The sequence below is a fragment of the Fundulus heteroclitus genome, unplaced genomic scaffold, assembly GCF_011125445.2.
Source record: "Fundulus heteroclitus isolate FHET01 unplaced genomic scaffold, MU-UCD_Fhet_4.1 scaffold_40, whole genome shotgun sequence".
NCBI classification, from domain to species: domain Eukaryota; kingdom Metazoa; phylum Chordata; class Actinopteri; order Cyprinodontiformes; family Fundulidae; genus Fundulus; species Fundulus heteroclitus.
In genome coordinates this window covers 1,038,776-1,066,332 of record NW_023396813.1, presented here as the reverse complement: position 1 = coordinate 1,066,332, position 27,557 = coordinate 1,038,776, and positions in this window count along the sequence as shown.

The window sequence follows — 27,557 nt, the reverse complement described above, 5'->3', positions numbered from 1 at the left end:
TTTGCGCTCCTTGCACCATTGAAACCGACGTTTGGCATTGGCACTGGCACGAGTGACCAAAGGTTTGGCTATAGCAGCCCGGCTGTGGATATTGACCCTGGGGAGCTCCTGACGGACAGTTTTGGTGGAAACAGGAGAGTTGAGGTTCACATTTAATTCTGCCGTGATTTGGGGAGCCGTGGTTTTATGTTTTTTGCATACAATCCGGGTTAGCACCCGAACATCCCTTTCAGACAGCTTCCTCTTGCGTCCACAGTTAATCCTGTTGGATGTGGTTCGTCCTTCTTGGTGGTATGCTGACATTACCCTGGATACCGTGGCTCTTGATACATCACAAAGACTCGCTGTCTTGGTCACAGATGCGCCAGCAAGACGTGCACCAACAATTTGTCCTCTTTTGAACTCTGGTATGTCACCCATAATGTTGTGTGCATTGCAATATTTTAAGCAAAACTGTGCTCTTACCCTGCTAATTGGACCTTCACACTCTGCTCTTATTGGTTCAATGTGCAATTAATGAAGATTGGCCACCAGGCTGGTCCAATTTAGCCATGAAACCTCCCACACTAAAATGAGAGGTGTTTTAGTTTCATTGTCCAACCCCTGTATATGTGTATGTGTATGTCTACTTTTGCCATTCAATGGCTTTTCCTTAATTTATTTTGATGATCTTCTACATTACAGATACATACTGAGGACATCAAAACTATGACTCAAAAGTATATAGAATTATGCATCAAACACAAAATTGTGAAATAAGTAAAAGATCTTGTATGTATTAGCTTTTTCTAACCTTTAACATTATATACCTAACCTAAATCTTATTGACACCTTAGTCCTAAACTTAACCCCTAGCCCAGAAAAACAGTGAGGACCATAAAAAGTCTTCACTATGCATCAATGTCCCCATTTTACTAGTAAAATTGAAAAAATGTTCTCTCTCACATACAAGTACAACCAGAGAGAGAGAGAAAGAGAGAGAGAGAGACCTGTAGGGATACAAATGCTTTAAGTTTGTCTCTGGATGTGTGAACAGCTCACACATTTTAAATAAAGTTCCCATTTTCTGTCCATTTAGCATTTATACACTTTTTGTCACACATCAGCATGAGTCACTAATGACTCAGTGCAGTTTTCTCTGAAGACACTTTGTTTGTTGAAAGGTCGCATGGAATTTTCTGACGTCAGAGCCACCACTGTTGTTACACTTAAAATCATTAAAATCATTACATGAAAAGGTAAAGTATTATACTGAATGAAAAGCCTATTTTTGTGCTACTTTTATCTTAGATATCTAAATTATACTAGGAAGAACAACTTTGAGAGTTCTTGCAATTATATCCATTTTACTGTGATAACATCTGTTAACTTTGGATGTTACCTTGTGTGTGGGAACTCAGTCAGAGAATTGTTCACAGCCCAAGGCAAGCTGCTGTTAGTTCTCCTGTGTTTTAGAACCTTTTGTGCCATACAATGTTCTAGATGCAGCTGATGAGATTTATTTGGTTTTCTTTATTGACGTAATGACTGTGAGGTCTCCATAGCACAACAGTGCCATTAGTTTTAGTCAGGCTTAGCGATGGTAGAAAACACATCTTACATGTGTTGTCAGGTCCTCTGTTATGCCACACCTAAACCTTGTCAAGCTTCTAGTTCCATGACTCAATAAATCATCATTCACTCCAAGATGTGGCTTCCCAGCTCTTGTCTGCATTTCGGTCCTGATCCAAACATCACAAACCTGACGTATTATCCCACGATGGGGAAATTTGGGTGTGCCACACTAGATTAAGTGATATGCATTTTAAAAAGCTAATTCAATTATTAGCAATGAAATTATTATTATTATATTAATTATAAATTATTACAAATTATTAATTGATAAAACGGCATATTTGGGTAAACATGCATACATTGTGTAAAAACTGCAATGTTCAAGTTAAATAGAGGAAAGACAGCAGCTCATTTACAGAACAGTGTGAGAAAATATGCATGGTTGTTCAAGCAATCACTTAGAGTTGCTGAAACATGTGTAAATGGACATTAGCATCTGAGAGAGTGTAAATGATTGTTGATCAGATGAGAACCTGAGCAACCAGCAACATGTTGTAAACAGTTATTGAGTCAGTTATGAGCAGCAGAGATTATAAACTGTAACAGCAGCTGGGAGGAACCACCTGCAGAAGCGCTCCTTTAGAGCATCTAGGATACAGCTCTCTGTCACTGAAAGAGCTCTCCGGCTTGGCAACAGCTCCATGCATGGGGTGGGAGACATTGTCCATCAGTGATGTACTTTTTCTTACAGTCCTCCTGCCTCCCACCACCTGCACTGGGTCCAGGGGGCGTCCCAGGACAGAGCTGGTCCTCTTAATTACTTTATCCAGCCGCTTCCTCTCAGCTACCGATAAGGTGCTGCTCCAACAGACCACACCATAGAAGATGGCTGATGCCACCACAGAATCAAAGAAGGTCTTCAGGGGCGCCCCATGCAGTCCAGAAGACCTCAGCCTCCTCAGTGGGTAAAGTCTGCTCTGACCCTTCTTGAAAAGAGAAGATATTGTTGAGAGACCTAGAAGTGGTACTTACCCAGTTAAAAATGCTACATTGATTTTATCGCAGCCCAAATTGACCTGAAATGTGGTAGAAATGAAGGTATGATTTTTTTATATTGTTGTGTTTCCCTAAAAGCTGGTGAAGATTCTCAGTCATCCAGGTCATGGTCATTCCAAAAACAAGTAAAAAACAAAGCAACTGGACTTGTTTTTCGAAAAACAAGTCCAGTTGCTTTGTTTTTTACTTTTTTTGGAATGTTTCCCTAAAACAACAGTACTGAAGGGTGATTCTTGATAATGTTTTAAATGGTACAGAATTGCAAATTTCACTTTTGGCCTACATTGTATGTTCTGGGGATTTTCCTATTTTCCACCGACTTAGGTCAAAGACTGAATATGATTGGTGGGTAAATTATTAGCAGGAGCCGGAAGAAGCCCTGGGATCCTTGGCTGACTGATTTAGAAAAAAGCATGTCTTGTTCTGATTCTTGGCACAGTAAGTAGGTCTGATTCAGATGATCTTAAGGGTTGTAATGGTTTATAATATTGCAGAAGATCCCAGATGTAGTTAGGGCTCTGACTAGAAAGTGCTTTAGTGATTTTAAACTCCACTCTCTGAGCAATGGCTGGCCATTGTAAGGGCCTCAGGACTGAACTATTAAGATGATAGTACCTTTTTTTGTGAGGACTCATGCAGCAGCATTTAGAAAAAGTTGTACTTGTCTTAGCATTACAATAGTCAAGTCTGCTGAAAACAAATGCTGTCTTGTTGGGACATCAGTCGTCTTATTCTGGCAATATTTTTTAGGTGAAAATATGCTGTTTTGATAAATTTAGTTTGATTAAGATTCAGGTCAGGGTCAATGATAGCGCCAAGATTTCTGGCTTCATCAGAGCTCTTTAAACCAATGGACTGAAAGTGGACACTGACTTGTAATCTATGCTCTTTTGGCCCAAATATTAAAACTTCAGTGTATTCAGGTGTTAATATGTTCAATACAATCAATAGGTGATTGTACTGGACTGTAAAAAAAAAAAAGGAAGCTCGCTGTATTGAAAAGATGTCATTTAGGTTGCAAGACAAAACAGACAAATACATGTAAAAGTTAAATATTTCCTTGAAATAACCAAGTGGAATGACTGCTTTTTAATCTTTTTTCCCTTGCCTAGGGATTATGTGAATACTGTGACATTTGATCATGTTTTGATTCAGGATTTGTATAAGAAAGTTTTTAAAAAAGGGTTGAAATGTGAAATCAACGATAAACTTTACATCTTTTCTTTTTCAAAAGAAATATTTATCTGACTGATGAAAACAGAAGCAAGCCAATAAAGGTGGATCTTTGAAATGCACACGTTAAAATGATAGCAGCCATAAGAAAACAAGCAATGATACAATGGAATCCACTTATATTCTGATAAACCATGTGTATGTCCATCTCTGAAGATTCCGGAAAGATAAAGGAGGAGAAAATTCTACATTTACAAAGGCTGTAATACTTGGAAGGACTTAAAATTCACAGCCACTTTAAAAAAGAGGCATTGTTTCACTGTTTTCTTGTTTTCATTTCCAGTAGAGTCTTAGTTGCCAAATCAAGGACTATTTTGTAATTGGTCCTCATCCCTGCATCATTTAACCTAACAACTTTTACTTGGAAGAAGGCCTCCTTCAGTTCCATGCAGCAGTCATTGGTAGGTCATTCTAATTTCAACAGCTATATGAAACTTGACTTCTATGAATAGTGTCAAAAACTGCAAGAATAAAACCAGTGCAGCTTGTACCGTGAAACGTTTGCATTTACTGACATCTGCTGGTCAACTCTTGAAGACATTGTCACCACATTACACTGCACTTGAGCAGTGTAGTAATCATAGTCAAAATTATGGAGGACAATAAATGAACAAATGAGTAAAGTTAAAGTCTGCAATAGGTCTTTTATAAATTCAGTTGGATGACAAAGTTCTTATAAAGTCTTGGAAATAAAAAAAAAAGAAATAGCAAATTACTTTAATAATTCCTACATGAAAAAGGGATTAGAGACAAAAGTGAGTGAACGATTGTCACACAAAATTATATATTTAGAAAATTACTTAATGATGGATGCAACTTCCATTTTGTATTTAAAGGTTTAACAGAAGATAAAATTGAAAAGCTGCTTAAAACAATTCATAGTGATAAAGCTTGTAGATTAGCAATATTGATTGGCTGCTCTTAAGATCTCAGCTAAATTGATTGCTAAACTGATAAGTCATCTAATCTGTGCTTTGATTAATGTGTTGATCTATATTTTTCAAGGTTTCAAAAGTGGTTCTGTTGTCTAAAAATTCTAAAGAACCTCTAATGGGGCAAAATAGCAGGACCAACATTTTCTTACCAACTTTAATCAAGCTGTTGGAAGGAGTTGTGTTTAAACATATTCAACATTACTTTGACATGAATTGCATTTACTCAGATGATTAATTCAATTCAATTCAATTTTCTTTATATAGCGCCAATTCATGAAACATGTCATCTCAAGGAACTTTACAAAGTTAAGTTCAATCATATTATACAGATTGGTCAAAAATGTTCCTATATAAGAAATGATTAATTGAGACATTTGATATTAAACTATTGATTGGTGTTGTACTTTTTGATTCCAGTGCAGCTTTTGATCTTGCTGATCATGAGCTTTTACTCATGGAGCTGTCAGGCTAAGGCTACAACAGAGAACCCGATATGCAAGCCTGATACAGTGTTGAACTTAAAAAAGTTATTTAAAAACAAACAAAAAACTGGGTGCTAGAAGGTAACAGTCCAGAAATGAGCAGGTGAATGGGAAAGCTGACAGCAGGCTGCTCACAACAGGAGATGACTGACTAGAGAATTGAGATCTGGTCTGTGAAAATGAGAGGGCAGACTCCGGGAAACAGGATCCACGAGACAGGCAGGGGTCATACACGGAGTAGCAGGCAAAAGAAGACAGACATGTCCAATGGGCTAGGCTGGGATCTTAGTCAAACAACAGTCCAAGGTTATGTCCAGAAACAGAGCTGATGAGGTGTCCATGCGAGGACAAGGTGAAACAGGGATATCCAAAAACCATTGTCTATATAACCGTATGGTAACTAAATATTCTGTCACACAAACTCAAATATTGCATATTTCTTAACATTAACATTTAATAGAACAATTCAGACCGAATGGCAGGGATCGGTCAGAGTTTTTACAGTCTCTCACAGAGGTCTAATTTCTTAAGCTCCATTTTCTGAATGCACAATGTACTGAGTTGAAGGACCATTTCACCCAGTATAAGAAAGTGTTTCTGAAGAGGATTACCAACTATAGCTTTAATATAGGAAATGTGGCAATTTTTTTTTATTTGCTTTTAACATTCTTTGAAATACTTGCAGTTATTTATAAAACCATACCCATACACATAATTTTCCTTCATAGATCACAGCTGTACCTGATTGTTTGCATACCTGGTTCCGCCTCATGTTCAGCCCTCCACACGCCCAGATTCAACCCTTGTGTTTGGATAATAAACGGATAATGAAAGAAAACAACATCACTGTAAAATAATTCTGCTTATTTAAATTTTGAAGGTGTTGAGACCTGAGGTAAAGGTGGGAGACCAATTTTTTTACAGAGAGAACACTGTGGTGAAAATGTTTGTTTGTGACTGTTTTACTGTAATTTTGTTTGGACGTATCGACACTACACTACGGATGAAGAAGATGGACGATGTTTATATTAGACAATGTGATGTTTGCAAAGACTTCTTTTGGGAAAGAGTGCATTCTGCTTTCAGAAACAAGAACCGGAGAATGGGAGCTCATAGACATTGCTCTTCATTGAAGAGCAGCTGACCAGAATGCAGACATGGGGTTTATGAAAAGAACACTGAAAATGGACAACAAACGGCAGGGGCTAAGACGGAGGTGTTGGAGGACCTTCAATGGACCTGTCAGGAATATAAACTAAGATGAATTCCGCAAACACACCTTCAGCATTCACTTCACACAATTAAAAAAAAAATACACAATTAATGAAAAACATAGTTGAATGTGTAAAGGTGAAACCTTTGAAAGATGTGACTTTAAGATATAATGAGCTTTCTTCCTGCTTCTCGGTGAAGGCGGACACTTTTCTCTCCTCTCGTCCTCTTGCTTCTGTCAATCTTTTTTGGAGCCTCTCTTTACATATCTTTTTTTATTTATAAATGATGGATCTGGTCAGCTGGACTCTCCACCCAATTGATAAAATTTTCTCAACGAAAAGACTGGGCGAAGCAGAGTCCCAGTGCCCGACGGGCACATTTTGTGTGGCCCAAAGAGCTCAGCCGCCCCCTGAGGGGAGAGTGACATGAAGAAAAGAAAAAACAGAAAATACAAACATTTAGCCTGTGGCTGTCTGTGAAGACAGATTTCCCCACCTCTTCAAAAAAGTGCAACAAATACTAATTCTGTTCACATCTACATACCTATGAGAAATAGGTTTTTCTGCGTTATCAAAAACAAGTAGCGGTCAAGCCTGCAGGTAAAGGATGATATATGATATATAATATCATACTGTCAACTGACCGCATCAGGGGCCTGTGCATCTCAAAGAAGCGGCTTAATTTCTCCCAAAAAGAGTTATAAGCACAGCTCCACTACTTCCTGAGCTTCAGCAGCTCCTTTGTTTCCTGTCTTTCATTACTGGATAAGCTGATTAATCCAGGTGTGTCTGGCTGGTTACTGAGGTCCAGGTGTTAAACATGTTCAAAAAAGCACAGACTTGTAAATCCCTTGACATGAATGTAAGTGATTGTGTGTGTGTGTGTAGTGCAGCATGAGCATGTATAAACTTACATAAAGTGTGTATAAGTACATACTACGTATGGTAATGGTTGATGTGCAAGTGTATTGTTTGCTCCTGTCATGGTTTTCAGATGTTTTGCCCACATGCAGATACGAACGGGGAGCCAGGCACAGGTTTAAAGATGTTTATTGAAAGAATAATGACAAGAAGGTAACGACGCGCCACGCGAGCGGGGTCTGAACGTCAGTGCAGGAGTAACTGTGGAGAGCGAGAGGATTATGGCTACGGGAAAATAAACCATAGAAAATGCCAGGAAATTGCGCCGCTTACCATTTAGCTGGGCAGACCTATCCAGGGGAGTAAAGCCTAGGGAACCCTGCGCTCCTACCCCAGGTGTTAGGTGGCTAGCGGCTGGAGGGCTGGCAGATGGTAACTGGCGAGGGATGCGGAGTGCACCTCGGCTGACAGGAGTGACTGATGGAATAACCGGAGTGTGAAGTAACCAGCAGAATCCAGGGGAGGGGGTCTCAGGCCCGACTTGGTAATGCCAAGGGTTAGGGTTAGCTCGCTGTCCAGGACTGGCTTGATCTGGGAGACGTGGAATGTGGGGTGGACTCGGGAATGAGGAGGCAAACGCAGTGGAACAGAGGCTGGACTGATGATGGATTCGATTTCGTAGGGTCCAGTGAATCGGGGGGCTAGTTTCTTGGCGGATGGGTTGGTTAACACGTCTTTGGAGGATAACCAAACCCTCCGACCGGGCCGATATTGAGGTGCTGGTCTTCGGTGCTGGTCGGCGAACCTCTTGCTCTGCTCTGCGGTGCGAGTGAGTGCTGTGACGGTGGCTTTCCAGATATCCTGACAACGTGCGATGTATTCATTAACGGAGGCGAAGGGAATCCTGAGTTCATCGGTGGGTAGAAGTGGAGGTTGATATCCTAGGGCTACTGCAAAAGGTGAATGTCCAGTGGATGAGGAGATGTGTGAATTCAGTGCGTACTCGACCCAAGGTAGAAACTTATTCCAGTCCGTAGGTGAAGATGAAGTGAGGCAGCGAAGGGTGGTTTCTAGTTGCTGGTTCATGTGTTCAGTTTGGCCGTTAGTCTGGGGATGGTATCCCAACGACCAGCCGCTTTGACGTTTTCCAGTCTGGCTTCCGTGCTCACCACAGTACAGAGACCACCCTTATCAAGGTTTTTAATGACATCCATATAAATACAGACTGTGGAAGAACCTCAGTGCTGGTGCTATTGGACCTCAGTGCAGCATTTGATACTGTTGATCACTCCATCCTGTTAGAACGCCTGGAGAACTGGGTCGGCCTCTCTGCTACAGCTCTCAACTGGTTTAAATCCTACTTAAAGGACAGGGAATTTTTTGTATCAGTAGGTAACTTTACATCAGAGATTACAAAAATCACATGTGGGGTTCCCCAAGGGTCCATCCTGGGTCCCCTCCTTTTCAATATCTACATGCTCCCTCTAGCTCAGATAATAAAAATAACAACATCAGCTACCGTAACTATGCAGATGACAGACAGCTCTACATCACCATGTCACCAGGTGACTATAAACCAGTTCAGGCACTGAGTAAATGCCTAGAAGAAATCAATGCCTGGATGTGTGAAAACTTTCTTCAGTTGAATAAAAACAAAACTGAAGTAATAATATTTGGACCAATAGAGGAGAGATCCAAAGTTAGCACACAGCTTCAGTCGCTTCAGCTATGAACCACTGATCAGGCCCGAAATCTGGGAGTAGTGATGGACTCAGACCTGAACCTCCAAAAGCATCTAAAGACAGTTACAAGGTCGGCTTTCTATCACCTGAGGAACATTTCCAGGATTAAAGGACTGATGTCTCAGCAGGATCTGGAAAAACTAATCCATGCATTTATATTTAGTAGAATAGATTACTGCAATGGTGTTTTCATATGTCTGCCTAAAAAGTGGATCAGACAGCTGCAGCTGATCCAGAACGCTGCTGCCCGCGTCCTCACTAAGACCAAGAAAGTAGAGCACATAACCCCAGTTCTAAAGTCCTTACACTGGCTCCCTGTATCTCAGAGAATAGACTTTAAAATACTTCTGTTAGTCTATAAATCCCTGAATGGCTTAGCATCTAAATACATCACAGACTTGCTATCAGTGTATCAACCATCCAGACCACTAAGGTCTTCTGGCTCCAGCCTACTCTGCATACCTAGAACACAAACTAAACACGGAGAAGCAGCATTTAGTTCCTATGCTCCACTTATCTGGAACAAACTTCCAGAAAATTGTAAAGGTATGCGGAAAGCCTGAGTTCCTTTAAATCAAGATTAAAAACACATTTGTTTAAGATTGCCTTCAACTGTTTTATTTTGCTATATTTTAATCATGTAAAGCACTTTGCATTGTCTTTGTACTGAATTGTGCTATATAAATAAATTTGCCTTGCCTTGCCTATCCAGAACTAAGGGTGTAGCGGGCACCGAGAGCAGAGCAAAAGTACCGCCAGACCTGGGAGACAAATTCAATTCAATTCAATTCAATTTTATTTATATGTCAAACTGAGGGCCCCGGTCAGAGAGGATCTCGGTAGGTATGCCATGTAGTCGAAATATGTGTTTAATGAGGAGCTGGGCTGTCTGGAGGGCATTAGGTAATTTCCGGATTGGGATGAGGTGGCAGGACTTCGAGAAGCGGTCCACAACGGTCAAAATGGTAGACATGCCTTGGGATGTAGGAAGACCATTGACGAAATCTATTGCAGTGTGGGACCAGGGACGCTTTGGGATGGGAGGAGGGCTTAACAGACCGGAGGGTGGCTGGGTAGAGGGCTTGTTCTGGGCGCAGACTTGACAGGCTAGGACATACTCTCTTACGTCTTTGGTCCATGATGGCCACCAAAAGCGCCGGGACACCTGGGACTGGGTTCTGTATATACCCGGATGAGCGGAAAACTTCAAATCATGACATCATCGTAGGACGTTAGGACGAACTGATTGGGGTACATACTTGAGACCTGCTGGGCCTGTACCCGGGTCCGGGTCTAACTGTAAGGCCTGGTCCTCCAGGTCCCAATGCAGGGCTCCAACGGTGCACGTGGGGGGAAGGATAGGTGCCGGCTCCTCTTCCTGTTCAGGAGGGGTGAATTGGCGAGAAAGGTCATCAGGTTTCACATTTCTGGAGCCGGCTCTATGGGTTCAATTCAATTAAATGTTATTTATATAGTGCCAATTCATGAAACATGTCATCTTGAGGCACTTTACAAAGCCAGCCCCCAAAGGAGACGAAGAGGGGCGAATCAGTCCCGCCGTGAGTGATTCCTCTATGTATCTCTCGAGCGCCTGACATTCAGACCGGGAGATTCAATTCAATTCAATTCAATTTTATTTATATAGCGCCAAATCATGAAACATGTCATCTCAAGGCACTTTACAAAATCAAGTTCAATCATATTATACAGATTGGGTCAGATTATACAGATTGGTCAAAAATGCAGCTTAAGCGAAAATTCAGACTGAAGAAACTCTATTGCCTACCTCCATCAATCAGGGACTCATCCGCCTCCGACGCAAGCCAATCAGCTTTGAACTGCTCCTCCTCAAAGCCAATCAGCATCCTGGGTTCATCTTAAAAAGAACTCCACATCCTCATCTCGGCCTTCTCCTCAGCGAGCAAGCAGTGGGTGGGTGTGTCCGGTTTGGACTCTGTCGACCGGTTTCAAGAGACAATAACTTATCCTAAAATCCTCCTGCCATAGGAATACCGTCTAGCCGCACATCTTCCTTTCCAACCTCTGTTTTCGTCAGCTCCGATTCCTGGCGCAAAGAACTCGCAAGCGACGCAGACGCGTCCCAACTCTGCCTAAGTTCCGGTCAGCTTCGCTTCATAGCGCGCCGGGGTCTTTCTCAAACTGATCCCATGGGGCTGGCTCTTGGTTCGCGGATCCGCCGACTCATCCGGGACCTCCTCTGGTTTTCATCGGCTTTGCGGCGCCACCTTGCCGCTCGTCCCGGCCGCATCTTTTCAGCCGGATCTACTCTCTCATTCACTCACTAATGCGTTCGGAGCCAGCTCAGGTAATATGTATTCACCCATGTTTGTTTTCGTTTTCTTCTTCTTCTAATAATAATCGGAAGTTTTCATGTTGTACATGAAAAGACAGGGGGTGTGGACACCCAGGAATTGCTGCTGTGGTTTGAAAATGTCAAAGATTTGTCGCAGGTGGTGGAGTGTTTCGATGTCCCAGGCGCTTGGAACCAGGTTGAACAAAGGAGACGACGTCGTGTTCCCACAGGGATTACCTATAACCTAACACTGACAGTGAACATTTTTGTTTTTGGGTTTGCTGGGGTTGCCAAAAGGAGCATCGGAGATGACTTTCTCTATCCTGACCAGGTTCACACTTAAAATGCAAAATACAAAATTATAGAGGCCAAAACAAATACGGACACAGAGAAGTGTTTATACAAAGAATTCCACTATTCGTCAATTTAAGGTGCAGATACTAAGGCTAAACAAAGAATTAAAAGAGGGGCAAAACTTAAAGCTGATCATTTACCAATGGGTGGTCAATATTTAAGAGGGTTTAAAGGAACTGCACAATTTCTTCAATGATCACAACAGACAGTGATTGATGAAACAAACAAGCAAATTCTAGAATGGGAATTTTTAATCTGCTGGGACAAGACGGTGCAAACATAAAATAAGGATTTATAGATCACTGGGTGATATAAGATCACAACGGTAATAATAATAAATGTATGAAAATGTAAGAAAATCACTCGGAGTAATGTCTGCTTAAAGTTTTTCAAGGATGAACTAAACACATGAAAACAAAAACTAGATACTTGTTAAAGGGTTGATTTACTTGGGGATAAAATTATGCTTTGAAGTATTATCTATTAAACTAATGTTGGAGGACTGACAAAGGTTTAAAGTCTCATAAAATATCTATCTAGAGCAGTATGGAGCTTCTTACATGGTCAGGGGGCGATGTGTTTAATAAGCAACAATGACTTACTGCTCACAGCATACTACAGTTTAAGGTTGGTTTCAAACAAGATTCAAACAGGGGGACATAAGATAAAACCAGGGTTGTTTACAAAAGCTGTCTGTTAAAGCAAGCAGAAGTGATTAAAAAATCAGGAATTAATGGGGTTAGAATTGCTCTTCGCTTTAGGTGAAGGGCGTATTCAACTACAAGTCTTTTGGGTTGATGCACGTCAAGCTGAAAGTGATTCACAGAACTACTTCCTGTCTCCACCCTGGGCTACACCCACTTCCGGAATAGCAACCAATCACAACTCCGTGTGGGCGAGGGGCATGCACACACTTCCTTTCTCTCAGCTGAGTTTTTCAAAATAAGATAAGAAGTACATAGGGCTGCTTCTGATTAATATCACAACATTATTCTGCAAATATATATAGTAGAGCTTTCTTTTACAAAGTTAAGGGTTTTTCTGTTGGACTTTTTAGAAAAATGTGAAGTATTTTGGAGCTGGTTCAGTAAGAAGTTTCTGAAAGGTTTTAATACAATTCCTTGTGTGCTAGATAAATTGAAATGAACCGTGTCACAGTAGCCATGAAACATATGATGATAAATTTCTATTGCAGAGATTTTTCAACTGTTGGACAATTGTAAGGTGAGACACGCATGGGAAAGAATTATAGAGAAATGCTGCTGCAGATAATGTTGAACATTCAGATTTCTCTTTTATATAAGAGTAATGCAAGATCTAATGATTACAGTAAAGGAGGTTAAGCTAAGAGCATAATAATTGTGAACGGAAATATCTGGATGTGAAAGTGTTTGAAGAAGGTAAATGTAAAAAGGATTGGGAGTCTTGATAAGAACACTAATTACACCTTGTTTCTGTTATTCAACAGTAAACAAGGCCTGGTGTCTGCCAACCATCTCAACAGAGCATTTTCCAGGGGATAAAATGCTTATTGCCTGAAAAAGGACAGGACACTCATTACCATCCAACTAAATCGTTTTTGTCCATGCTGAGGAATAAGAAGAGGACTTAAGAAGTTTGGGAGTACATGCCAGAGACCTATGATTTTTTTATGTTTTCTTCTGTTTGCCATGAAGGAGCAGTTGCCTGAGAACACTAAGCAGATCACTTATGCGCAAATAGATTGATCTCTGCCACGTGCTCAGACTGGCCTGACGTTTTTTTACTTGCGTTATTGACGTACAAACTCTTTTTATATCACAAAACTGATTTTTTCCTTTCTGTTCTCCACTGACTTCCATCACCATGTTTGATTTTATGTGTTATGATGTTTATACTGTGATGTTGCATTATGTTGATCGCTATGGCTTTATGACTAAGAATGAAGACTCTCTGTTACAGACACACACACCAAGACCTGCAGTTCTTGCAATCTTTTTGCTTTGTTATATAGAGAACCAGGATCTGATGGCTATCACAGATCCATAAATTACTTGGTAAGGCTAATTTTTAGATTCAATACAGGGTGTCTTCTCGCTCAGATTGGCCCAGAGTGGGATTCCCCTAGACTGGGCTCTATCGGGTTTTTTACCATTTCTTAGAGAGATGGGGTTTTCCTGCTTGAGGCTCAGCCTGCCCTCTGATGCCCCCTACTGGTACTCTTGGATTTGTGAGGTATGAAGGTGATGGATGGTTGTCCATAGGAATGGAGAGTGGAGGACCGAGTAGGAGGTTTCTTGGGGTGGGGGTAGAGTAGACGAATTTGGCCTTGATTAAGGTACATCTTTAGCTTATCTGGTCTAAAGTAAACTTAAAATAATGTGCGCATAGGAACCTAAAACAGGCCTAGCTCAAATAGTTGAACCCTAAATTGTAGTTAAAATGCTTGGACTGTGGTGTTGAGTAAAAAATGCTGAATTATGAAGTATTCATGCTGATTAATGCTAAGATGTTTCCATTGTGGTTTGTCCGGCCCATTCCTTGGAACTGTTTTCGTTGTGATGTGCCTTTGGGGCACACCAACAGGGGGGGCTAACGGACAACTGGACTGGTTTTTACAAAGTGCTTTTCAGTCACACCAGCAGAGATTGTGTGACCCCAGAGACTGAGCCGCACTATCGACTGCCATGGAGATCACAGATGGATGGACTCTGGAAGCCGGAAGCTGACGTGCTTGGATTGCTTGGACTGGACGGAATGACCGACTGTTCTGGGAGAGGGACAGACTGAGAGCTGTCGTTCCACTGGTTGATCATCTTTGGTGATGTGCCATAATGACACATCATCAGGGGGTCTGTTAGGATATCAACAAGGTCAAGTGGAACGAACTGTTTATCCCAGAACTGCACGGCACACTTAGATGGCACTGACCCAAAAGATTGGCACATATCTATCAGATACCACCCCGGAGGTGACACAGCTTCCCTGCTGATGTCACAGTTTGGATGTGTACCGCCCTTGTATGGGTGTGTCCCGAGATCCCTTTATAATGTTTGTGTGATGAGCACTCGAGGCCGCCTGCCGATCAGGGGCCCATCAGCGCTGGTGTGACTGTAACTATTTCTCTGTCCTTACGTAGATAAAATATAACTAAAAGCATACTTGTCTGTTTTATGCGTCCTACATTCAAGGTAATAAGTAAGTGGGGTCGCCTGACTGGGTAAAACGAACTGGGTCCACCGAGGGTGCTTCACCGTAGACACGGCACAGTGAAACAGTAACATGATTATTAAGGGCTATATACGTTAGAAGCAGAATTTTAAATTATATTCTTGATTTAACAGGAAGCCAATGAAGGGAAGCTAAAATTGGAGAAATATGATCCCTCTTGTTGATTTTCATCAGAACTCTTGCCGCAGCATTTTGAATCAGCTGAAGGCTTTGAACTGCATTTTGTGGACTTCCTGATAGTAAAGAATTACAATAGTCCAGCCTTGAAGTAACAAATGCATGGACTAGTTTTTCAGCATCACTCCTGGACAGAATGTTTCTAATTTTGGCGATATTCCGGAGGTGAAAAAAGGAAACTCTGGGAATCTGTTTAATATGGGATTTAAATGACATGTCTTGGTCGAAAACAACACCAAGATTTTTAACTTTATTACCAGAGGCCAAGTTAATGCCATCCAGATTAAGTGATTGATTAAGAACTTTATTTTTTGAAGACTCTGGCCCAAAGATTACAACTTCTGTCTTGTCAGAATTTAAATGCAGGAAATTTAAAGTCATCCAGCTTTTGATGTCATCAAGACATGACTGCAGTCGAAGTAACTGATTGGATTCATCAGGATTTATGGATAAATATAGCTGAGTGTCATCAGCATAACAGTGGAAATGAATCCCATGCTGTCTGATAATTTTGCCAATCGGAAGCATATATATAGTAAATAGAATTGGTCCAAGGACTGAACCCTATGGTACTCCACAAGTGACCCTAGAGTTTGAGGAAGATTTATTATTAACATGAACAAACTGGAATCTGTCCGACAGATAAGATTTAAACCAGCCTAATGCTTTTCCCTTAATCCCTACAGTATGTTTAAGTCTTTGTAGGAGAATATTGTGATCAACTGTATCAAATGCAGCACTGAGATCTAACAGGACAAGTATAGACACAAGTCCATTATCTGAGGCCATGAGAATATCATTGGTGACCTTCACCAGAGCTGTTTCAGTGCTATGATGAGCTCTGAAGCCTGACTGAAACTCCTCAAGTAGGTCATTACTTTGTAAGTGTTCACAAAGTTGATTAGCAACTACTTTCTCAATAATTTTAGATAAGAAAAGAAGATTAGATATAGGTCTGTAATTTACTAACTCATCTTGATCAAGAGAAGGTTTCTTAAGTAAAGGTTTAATAACAGCTACTTTAAAAACCTGTGGTACATATCCATTTACTAAGGATAGATTAATCATGTCTAAAATAGGACCACTGATCAGAGGGAATACCTCCTTAAACAACTTGGTTGGGATTGGGTCTAACATACAGGTAGAAGGTTTAGATGAAGCTAAAATTTTAGATAGCTCAGAAAGCTCTACTGCTTTTAAACAGTTCAGACACTGCGCAGGTTCTAAGGATTCCTCCAATGCTGCCTCACTTACTGAGGACGAGGTAATCATGTTTGGGAGGATGCCAATTATTTTATTTTTAATGGAATCAATTTTATTTATGAAGAATCCCATAAAATCATTACTGCTAAGAGCTAAGGGAATGGATGGATCAACAGAACTGTGGCTCTGCGTAAGTTTGGCAACTGTACTGAAGAGAAATCTAGGATTATTCTTATTCTCCTCAATTAATGATGAAAAATATGCTGCTCTAACTCTGCGAAGGGTCTTGTTATACAACAATAGACTGTTCTTCCAGATTAGGTAGGATTCCTCTTGGTGTGTAGAGCGCCATTTTCTCTCCAATTTCCTAACATTGTGCTTCAAGGAACGCAGCTCTGAATTAAACCAAGGAGCCAGCTTCCTGTGAATAATCACCTTCTTTTTCAAGGGAGCTACATTGTCTAATGCAGAACGCAATGACGAAGTCATACCGTTTACAAAGACATCTATTTGTGAATTGGAAGAAACAACATTGCTGCCATCTACAGGGCATTTCTTTAATACGGAGGATATTAAAAAGGGGACAGACTCTTTAAGTTTTGATACAGCATTATCCGATAAAGATCTACTATAATGGAACCCTCTTTTGGGGGTGGAGAACTCAGTTAGATTAAACTCAAATGTTATTAAAAAATTATCAGATAGGACAGGGTTGTGAGGAAATACTGTTAATTCTTCACAATCAATGCCATATGTCAGCACAAGGTCTAAAGTATGGAGCCAAGAGTGCGTCGGTTTATGCACATTTTGAGCAAAACCAATTGAATCTAGGATAGTTTTAAAGGCTACACTAAGGTTATCACATTCTGTGTCAACATGGATGTTAAAATCACCCACTATAATAGCCTTATCAGTATTTAACACCAAATCAGATAAGAAATCTGACAACTCATCCAAAAACTGAGTGTAAGGGCCTGGTGGATGATACAAAACAACAAACAGAAGAGGTTTTATTGCTTTGCAGTTTGGATGAGGGAAACTGAGGGTTAAATGTTCAAAAGAACTGTAGTTATTAATTGGCCTGGGACTAATTAATAAATCAGACTGAAAGATGGTTGCCACTCCTCCTCCTCTTCCCACAGATCTGGGAATGTGGAAATTTGAATAATTGGAGGGAGTTGACTCATTTATACTAACGTAGTCCTCTTGTAGCCAGGTTTCTGTGAGACAAAACAAATCAATCTGTTTAGCAGAAATCAATTCGTTAACTAACAAAGTCTTTGGAGGGAGAGACCTTATATTTAATAGACCACATTTAATTGTTTTATTTTTAGGTTCAAGGTGAACCGTATTGATTTTTATTAGGTTTTTATGATTTGTTCCTTTTAGATAAGTTTTTGATCTGTTAAGTTTTGGCCGTGGGAAAGACACCGTCTCAATAGGATAATGGATGGGTAACAGTACAGAAGCTGCAGAGAGGTGTGTTAAACTACGGCTCTGCTTCCTGGTCTGGACCCTGGGTTGTCAGCATTTAGGAGGACTAATAAATCTGGCCAGATTTCTATTGTTTACACTGTAACTGTCTACTGTTACAGTAACTGTCTACTGTTAAATCGCTGCTGCACTTTACTGGAATCTTACTGCATATTTGTACAAAATGACAATAAAGAAAGTCTAAGTCTAAGTCTAAAAGTAGACAGGGTGTCTGCCTCACGGACCAAAACTGGGAGTTGGTTCCACAGGAGAGGAGCCTGATAGCTAAAGGATCTGCCTCCCATTCTACTTTTAGAGACTCTAGGAACCACCAGCAGACCTGCAGTCTGAGAGCGAAGTGCTCTGTTAGGAACATACGGGGTAATCAGAGCTCTGATATATGATGTAGCTTGATTATTAAGGGCTTTATACGTTAGAAGAAGAATTTTAAATTCTATTCTTGATTTAACAGGAAGCCAATGAAGACAAGCCAAATTTCGAGAAATATGATCCCTCTTGTTGATTTTCATCAGAACTCTTGCTGCAGCATTTTGGATCAGCTGAAGGCTTTGAACTGCATTTTGTGGGCTTCTGTTTTATGAAATGTTTACTTCAGGATCGGGAGAGATCAGCAAACACAAATAAGGACTCAAACACTGTTTCTGTTAGAATATAAGACACACATTTATTATTATTCCCCACAGAATACAGCACATCAAAACAATTAGCTCTTCACACACGCAAAATAGCAAGCAATTAAAGCAACGAGCTTTCAAACAAATGTGACGCTCAACAGATTCTCAGAATCAGCTCTTACCATTGACACGAACTGGGAGCCCTCAGTCCTAGGTTAAGATCAGCGTTCACGATGCCGGTATTCCACACACGAACTCACGGCAGACTCACCGGGGTGAGGGCAGTCTCTTCTTTATATACTTGTAAACAAAGAGTCAGATGTGGAGCGAGAGCGGCCATCTCTCCCTCCACAGCTGCCCTGCCTCCCACATGGGGACGCGCGTGCACGTGCCCGCAACACACAGATGAACTGCCTCCATCATTCCATCATCAGCCAGTTGAACTCTAACTTTAATATGCATAAGAACTGAACCAAGAGGCATTTCAGTGTTTCCCGCAGGAATTTGCTTAGGCGAGGCGGTGAGTCGGGGGGTGGGGCGGGGTTTGGGGGTGGGGGGACGACGACAAGTTTTGCGGGGAGGGGGGGGGGGGGGGCGTATCCATGTGTTTTTTCCCTGCCATTCAGTATATGCACGCGTGAAAGCAACAACAAAAAAACGCGTGTTAACGTCAAATAAACATGCAAGCATATCAAGTTCGTTTTTTTTTTCTTTGGAATGTTGGCGAGGCGGCCGCCTTGCCAAGATAGCGCTGCGGGAAACCCTGCATTTGGCTTATTAGTGGGCCGAGAGATAATGTAGGCCTACAATGAAAGGGGCCGCGCACACCTGACGATCATGCCGCCTCGTGATTGGCCGGCCCAAACGGCCCACGAGGGCCAGCGGCCCTTCTGGCATTTGCCCAAATGCCAGACCGTCCAGTCTGTCACTGTCCTGAGGAGTTTGTTTGATGAGATCAAATTAATTGTTGTTTAGCAATTAATTCAAAATTTTTTCAATATTGAACAATCCAATTAAAACGTTTAGCCCTAATTATTATTCTTAAGAGAACCATAACTTTAAAACAATATTTATTTTTCCATAAATACTCTTTCAAGAAATGATTATTAACAGTACCATTAAAGCAGTTGCCCATGAACACAAACTCACCTGTGGCAAGTGGCACTGTTCCCGGATGCTGATGGCGAATGCTGCTGCACATCTAGTAATATTAGGTGTGGTGTTGGAACTTACAGCAATGGTTTCTTCCTTTAGATGATAAAAAGTAGAAACATTTTTGTTGTGAATAGAAGACAAATCAGGTTTGCAAAGTATTTAAAATGTTTATTTTTTCTTATAGTGAAAACATTAATTCAAGATTATTGTACAGCACAATTTGCAGAGACAGGATAATTCTCAGAGACAGATTGAGCAAAAGAGTGAGCAAGCAATACTTATTTGTAAAACTGAACCCTAGACAAATTTATATTTCAGCAATTAAGTGTAATGTTTTGGCTTTTGTTTATTATTTGGTTAAGTTAGCTCTTCCCTGTCTCAGGGTTTATTTGTGTTTTTATTTTTGGTTCTGGAGTTCTGTTTATTATTTGTTATCTGGTCTCTGTATTTGTTCTGTTTTTTAGTTCTGTGCTTTGTTTAGTTTCATTATTATCCTCGGTCTTAGGTTTATTTTCCAGTTCATGTCAGTGCTGTAATTGCTTCCACCTGCCTAAGACTAATTAGTTTCACTCCGCTCACCTGTTTGTCCGTTTATTTAAACCTCACTCAGCCCTAAGCTACCTGTCAGTTTGTCACATCTTATCTCCCCTTCATTAACGCGTGCATTCCTTGTTTTGGTAAGATCTCCTAGCACCTTGATTCAGTTTTTGATCACCTGTTTCTCTCTGTTCTGCCCAGTCTGTTCGTTTGTTACCCGTCAAGTTTGCCTGGATGTCCGTCTTACCATTTGTTGGAATCTGTTCTGTTTGCCTGCCCTGACTCCCACTGCTCACCAGCCCTTAAATAAAATCAGTTAAAAGCATTGCTGTGTTTGGTTGAATACCAGGTTCATCTCCACCCCAGTTCATTACAATTAAGTAATCAGATCTAATTACAGGTACCTTTAGTTTTTTTCTTTATTGAGCCACGGAGGGTCAATGAAGGGGAAAAAATGTATGCGTATGTAATCTAACATTAAAACTTTTTTTTTGGGGGGGGGGGGGGCGCAGCACGAGTGTTCCCCCTGGGATTTGCAGCTATGTTACTGCGTAAAACTGTTTAGAAAGTAAAATAATTGAAATCTAAACTAACAATGAGCAAATCTCTAGACACTATACTTTCATGTCCCATTTGTCCATGTGGATTACTACACCTTCGTGATGCAGTACAGGATCAAACTAAAAAAAAAATTCTCACGTGTGCTTCACTCGTCTGGCACCTGAGCATCTCAATCTTCTATCAAAGGTAAGAGGAATCAAATCATTTTTGTTTTAAATGTGTTCTGACACTATGGTGCTTAGTCTGTGCACAAAGCACAGACGACGTCTTAGGGAATTAGATACATAATGTGAATATTGTTACCTATTGCTTTATGTATTATTGCATAGAAAATCTAGTTTTCTTTAACTGGAATGCATAATTTCAAAGACAGAATCTTTACCAATGCTGATTAATGCATAGACTTGTGGAAACTTATGGACTCGTGGCTGTCTACTATGGCGGACCAAGTCTTCCATAATTAAAAATAAATACAGAAATAAATAAATGCTCAATAAATAAATATGCATACAATTATGTGCCACCAAAAATATAATAAACAAATAAATGTAGGTAGAAAATAAATTATACAGTGAGACAAAATGTATATATCTCCTTTAATTAGCCACTTTATTTATTAATTACTTAAGTATTTATTTATGTGCATGTTATAATATTTTTGTCTGTTTTATTCTTTCTTTGTATTTTTTTGCCCTATTTATTTCTCCGATGCTATTTATTTCTGCCTGTCCTTTTTACATTTCTGTTTGTCTTTTTTACATTTCTGTCTGTGCTTTTTACATTTCTGTTTCTCGTTTTTACATTTCTGTTTGCCGTTTTTACATTTCTGCCTGTCCTTTTTACATTTCTGTTTGTCTTTTTTACATTTCTGTCTGTCCTTTTTACATTTCTGTTTCTCGTTTTTACATTTCTGTCTCTCGTTTTTACATTTCTGCCTGTCCTTTTAACATTTCTGTATGCATTTCTGCCTCATTATGCAAATGAGGAGGGGCTGTGTCTTAAGGGCTCAACTTCTTCCCATTGGTTGGTTAGCATTTTTACTGCATCGGTCAAATCTACATGGCTTTCCCCCGCACTAAAGAATTGTTTAGTAATTTCAAACTCAGCAGGCAGACGTTCAGTGTCCGACCTCTTACGGGAAGCTGCTAATAGACTGGAAGAATTAGAACGCTGTACATTTGGGATCTGAAATGTTTTTCGGTGGTTTCAGATTCGGCTTTCCAGATCAGTAACTCATCGGCGGATGATTTATTCTACAAAACAGACACCTCTCTGCAACCACAGCAAGGCAGACACTGAGCTACAACCGTAGTTTCCTCAAAACGAGTCTTAGTCCGTGGGCCAGAATCTGTGGGGTGTCTCCTTAAGAAGTTTTGTATGAACTGTCAGGGGGCAACTTTCTTCCACCGGGAAAAGTTGCTACACATAGCAGTGATCTCAAAACACCAATGTTCCCACGTTTTCACTTGCACATTAATAAGTTATTGCTGATAAAAAATCTAAACGGTTGTGCTCCCGTCCGAGAGGTCACGTGATTCGATTTTTGCTGCTCAGCCAATCAGATCGCTGTATTGTCAGCTGAGTGCATTCAATCTGTAAGGTGTTGTGAAAATTTGTTTCCAGACGAAGAAAGCCCAATAATAGTATTTTCTGGCGCCATTTGGCAAAGATCTTGATGGCAAGGAAAAAGAGAAAGCCCAGACCATCCATCATCCATTTTCTAACACGCTTATCCCTGCTGGGTTCGGACCGGTGTCAATGGGCGAGAGGCGGGGTAGACCCTGGTCAGGTCGGCAGTCCATCACAGGGCAGAAATAGCCCAGACTTTTGCTCATTTTACTGTGATATCACCAAGACACAGTGGCGTTTCATCTTCTTAAGGGTGCTGGAGGTCCGCCCGACGTTTGCCCAAAAAGTAATCGCTGCCTGCTGCATCATACACAATATTTGTATAGAGGCAGGTAACCAGCTAGATGAGGAGGTGGACCCAGAGGAGGATGACCATCCAGCGGCTGAAGACAGGGAGCTGCTCCAGCTGGCTGCATGTTTAAGTGAACATGACTACACCTGACCTAATGTAGATCAGTTCTAGTCATGTCCACATGCTGCTTCATTTCATTTTTTTCACCACCTGTAACAATACATAAAATAATCAGTGAATTAATTTCCATTCCAACTATTTCTAATTGTATGTTTGTAGGTGTTGTCTATTTGTATAAGATGTTAATAGAAGTTACTTATTTGTTTTAAACCACGTTAGTAACTGTTAATTTGTTGAATATGTTACACCTTCATTCTGTTCCAAAGTTAAAACATTTGTCTAAAATAAATATCTGTTTTTTTTCATATATTGTTACTATTGTTTTCTTTCCCACTTTCTCTTCTCAATTTTTCGTGTCCTCACTCAGAGGAAACTCACTTAGGAAAAACATTTAAAGAATTTATTTATTTATAGATTTTATATTTGGGCTGGACAATATAGAAAAAAGCATATTGATAAAAAAAATGCATATTGATGGATAGATAATTATCAAAAAGATTTAAAACCTGGCTCTTATAATATTGCTAAATGACTTAATTTTAATATATCACACACAAACACTCAATCCCAAATAAATTCTTATTTACCCAACATTTTTAACCATAACTGATTTTTTTAAAAGAAAAATAACTCAACTTAAGAGACCTGGGTGATGTTATTAAATACTGACAAAGAATAAACTAAAGTGACCAGTAAAATGACCAAAATAAATATAACAAATAAATTAATAGAATAGCCTATTTAGGTGGGAATAGTACACTAGTTACTCCTCAGGTTCCATTCTCTATCTATATAGTCAATTGAGAGGCTGATGCAAGGCTGAGGTCAGAGGTTGTGGCGTGGGATTGATTGCAGCTCATTTTGCACTGATTCCCGGCACTAGTTGCCCTAAATTGTGCAACCGGTAGTTGCACAATTTAGGGAGCGCTGTTAGAGAAAAACTTGCGTACCAGAACTTTATATCGCGGATCAAGAGTGGCGAGTTTGAAGCCAGGTTTTTCATGTCCATCACTATGAAGCATGTTACTGCATGCGTGATGTCCTTATGCCGCCAGGACGCTTTGTCATTTTATCACAAAGAAGGAAGCCCAGTTTAGTTGCTGTACCTGCTTTGTTTAGGAAGAACTTCCAGAAGATTCCTAAGAAGATGACGCGGAGCCGCGCGGGGCTAAAACAGCTCACGCTGCTGCGGGTGTGAGCGGCTGAGCGGCTTACGTGATGAAACAAGTTGGTTACGTTACCAGACTTTGTTTTTACCGGTTCCTTGCAAGTTTTACAAATCACTGGTTTATTTCTTTCAGACTGGCGAACTAGTAAAACCCCGTTTTGGGACAATTTCCCCCGCCGCTCCTTGCTGCGACATATTCACGTGCTCTGTGTTGTGGTTTGAGAGGGCGGCGCTTTGTGACGGCGTGCCTGGGTCCGCCATTACGATTGGTTGAGAGGAAGCAGTGACTGTAGCATCAACTAGGTTAAAAGGAAGAAAGGAAAACTGTCTGTATAACCAACTTTTATCGATCCTTTTTTCCCTTATTGTGCCACACGTTTTTCGACTGATATATATTGTTATTAAATTATCGTCCAGCCCTATTTTATATGATGCTGTCATTCTTGGGAGACATTTACAATTTATTCCAGTAATTATTGAGTTAATAAAGCAACACGCGTCAGTCTGATAAACACAAAACAAATAAATCAGACTCTTTTTTTAAATTACGCACCAACTCTGTAAATTGGGAAGCTTAAAAGCATATTGTTCTCGCCTCAAACAATCTGAAAACGTACTTTTGAAGAACAACAGCAGCAGAAAATGGAGTGTTCAACTTACCACTGTGATCTCTGCGCTGTCTTCTTCCTCTTCTTCTTCTTCTTCTTCTGCTTCTTCTTCTCTTGTTTTTAATGGCGGTTGGAAAACAACTTATAGGTGCATTACCGCCACCTTCCAGAATGGAGCATGGATCAGACACTCTGCGCTGTCTGGAATGAAGCTGCGGCCCCGGTGCATTCTGAGACGGTCAGTCTGAAGAGCGCATGCGCGGCTCCTATCTTCGCACTCTGTGCTCCATTAACCAGCCTTGGAAACCGTGACGTCAGACCACTGTTGTGAATTCGTATTCTCAAAGAAAAAATCCGTATTCTCAAGCAGCCGCTGCTGTTTGTGTTCATAAAGAGTAAAGCACAAATTTAAACTTGAAATTTGTATTTATTAGTTATTGAAGTTGTAACTATTTAAACCGTATGTTGTATCTTTTGAATGTGATTTAAATTATTATGAGTTTACAAATGTTTGTTATGCACAACTTCTGACTGATATGGACACAACTATCCTTTTATGTACAAATCTATTTAGAAAGCTATCTTACCCCATACTCGAGTTGCTGTTGCGCATTCCATAACAACAATGTTTAAAAACCATGGTTAGGAGACGTCTTAGACTTGGAAAAAGCGGTAGTTTTACCGAGTAAAACCAAGGGTAACTACAGCGAAAGAGTTATTAGTGCAATGGAATGTTACTGCTTCATGTCATACATCACACGTCAATAGTGACTCGACTCGGACTTGACTCGGATGGGTAGTGGACTCGACTCGGACTCGACTCTGATTTTTTTTTTAATGACTCGAACCTGGACTCGGACTCGAGGCATAGTGACTTGACTACAACACTGATACCAACTGTGCAATACCAACTGTGCAATACCTTGAGGCCAGGTTAATGGAAATTTGTGAGTGGACACTTAAAATACTTCCAAAATCTTAATTTATTAACACTGTAAAATGTAAACTCCACCACAGCACAGCAACAACTTAGATCAGAGAGAGAGAGAGAAAGAGAGGTGTCACCGTCAATCACACATATTATCACGTAACATCATCATAAGAAGTTATTGTAAGTTGCTCATCAGATCTATTCAGTCTTCCAGATACTGTAGGGTAACATTGGACTAATGTGCACTCACTGTGTAAAAAAGGATGTCAATGACAAAATGAACCAGAGAAAGGCCTCACTTGTCATCATGGAAAGAAAGAAAATATATAATAACCTAATATACATTTTGATTTACTCAGTCATTTGTAATAAGTATTTTATTTATCTAATTTCCAAATTTTTGATCATATTTTCTTTAAAATCGCAGACTTTTCGCTATTTTTCATGTAAATCCTTGGTGGCGCTTCATAGCGAAGCCGGTGAGGCCACAGCGAGCTTGGCCTCCCCTGGGATTGCGCAATCCCATGTTAACTGCGCTGACTTCCATTCTGTCAATGCATCTTCCTGTCTCTAGATCATAAATTCAATTGTTCAAACAGTTATGAAGAGATTTTCCACAATTTAATATATGTGGATTACGAATTGTGTTTTGGTCATCAAACTGTGTGCAGGTAACATGTTTTCGTGCTGCTGGGCGATCATAACCAGCAAAGAACTGGTTGTAGGTGAGGCCGGCAGTTCCTTTGCCTCTAGGCAGGGGGCGCTCAAGGGGCACCGCTCGTGATCCCCAAATAGTAGAGTCAAAACAAGTTATGGATGTATTATTAGCGAGTTTTGCTAAACAAGTAAAGCACTAAAAAGACTCTAAACATACAGCCGGAACAGGACTGATGAAGGCTTTCCTCCCTGGCAGTGAGCTCCACTGAGACTGAGAGACTTTTAAAACTGAAGAAGATAAAGAGAACTTTTAGCGGAAAATGATGATATTTTTGTTCAGAAAGAGCACCGCATGGACTTAAATTATAAGTAGAGGTAAGACAGCGATACTTATTCATGTTTTGTTTTTGTGATAAAATGTGCGTAATGTGGGTTATAGTTTTAGAATGTGTTACAAATGCAGAAATCCATCATAACTCATAAACTGTTACCAATCAAATGACACTTTTTTTTTTCATCAAAGAATCAATATTTTTCCATGTCTCTTGGTTAATTAATTTGGCTCAATCAGTCTCCTTCAGCACTTTGCAATGAGTCTACTCTGTAGACTGTGTATATATTTGTAAATCTGACTCTGATGACATCAGTGCCTCACCAGCTATGAACTCTACCGCACGTCACTGACTACAACCACCAACACCCCCACCACCATATTTTACATCAGACACCGGAGCAGATGAAGGGCCTGCTGTTGGGAACATGTCAGTCAGTTTGACACATTTCGCAGCGTCCGTTTGAAGAACTCGTTTCTTTTTTTCGTGCAGTTTCTCTGCGCCTCCCTTGCGTTTCTTATCCATTACTACTGTGAACACCGCTGCACAAAGTTCCACATGGAGCGTGAAGGTGTTTTTCTACTTTATGATTGGCCTAGGCCTTTAGACTGTCAGGGATGATAACCAATGGGCTGCAGTAGTCTGTGGTAAGGGCCGGATGATCGGAACAGACTCTTGCGCTGCTGATTTTATTTTTCTTCATGCATTATGCAAATATAACGAGGCAGATATATAAAATACTGCCGGCCCAAACAGCACGTCGGCCCACCGGGAAAATGCCCGGTACGATTACCAGTCCATGTAATGATTGATTTAAGAGAACCCGATATTCAACCAGACACGGAGCATATGCTTAATAGGTTTATTTACAAAATATCCAGTGGAACAAAAAACACTGGTTTAAATAACTGAAAAAAAAGGCAGACAGAGCTTCCAGCAGCTGACCACTGCAGAACCGGGAGAATGCTGTCCATCAAAACAAGAAAGTTTCCCTGAGGCCGTCCAAAACAACAAGAAGCACCAGGCGAACTTCAGGCAGGCAACAAGAACAGAGGGAAGGCTCAAAAAACAGAAGGGCAGAGATCTGGTCGGGAACAAACAAGCAGAATAGCAAAAATAAGCAG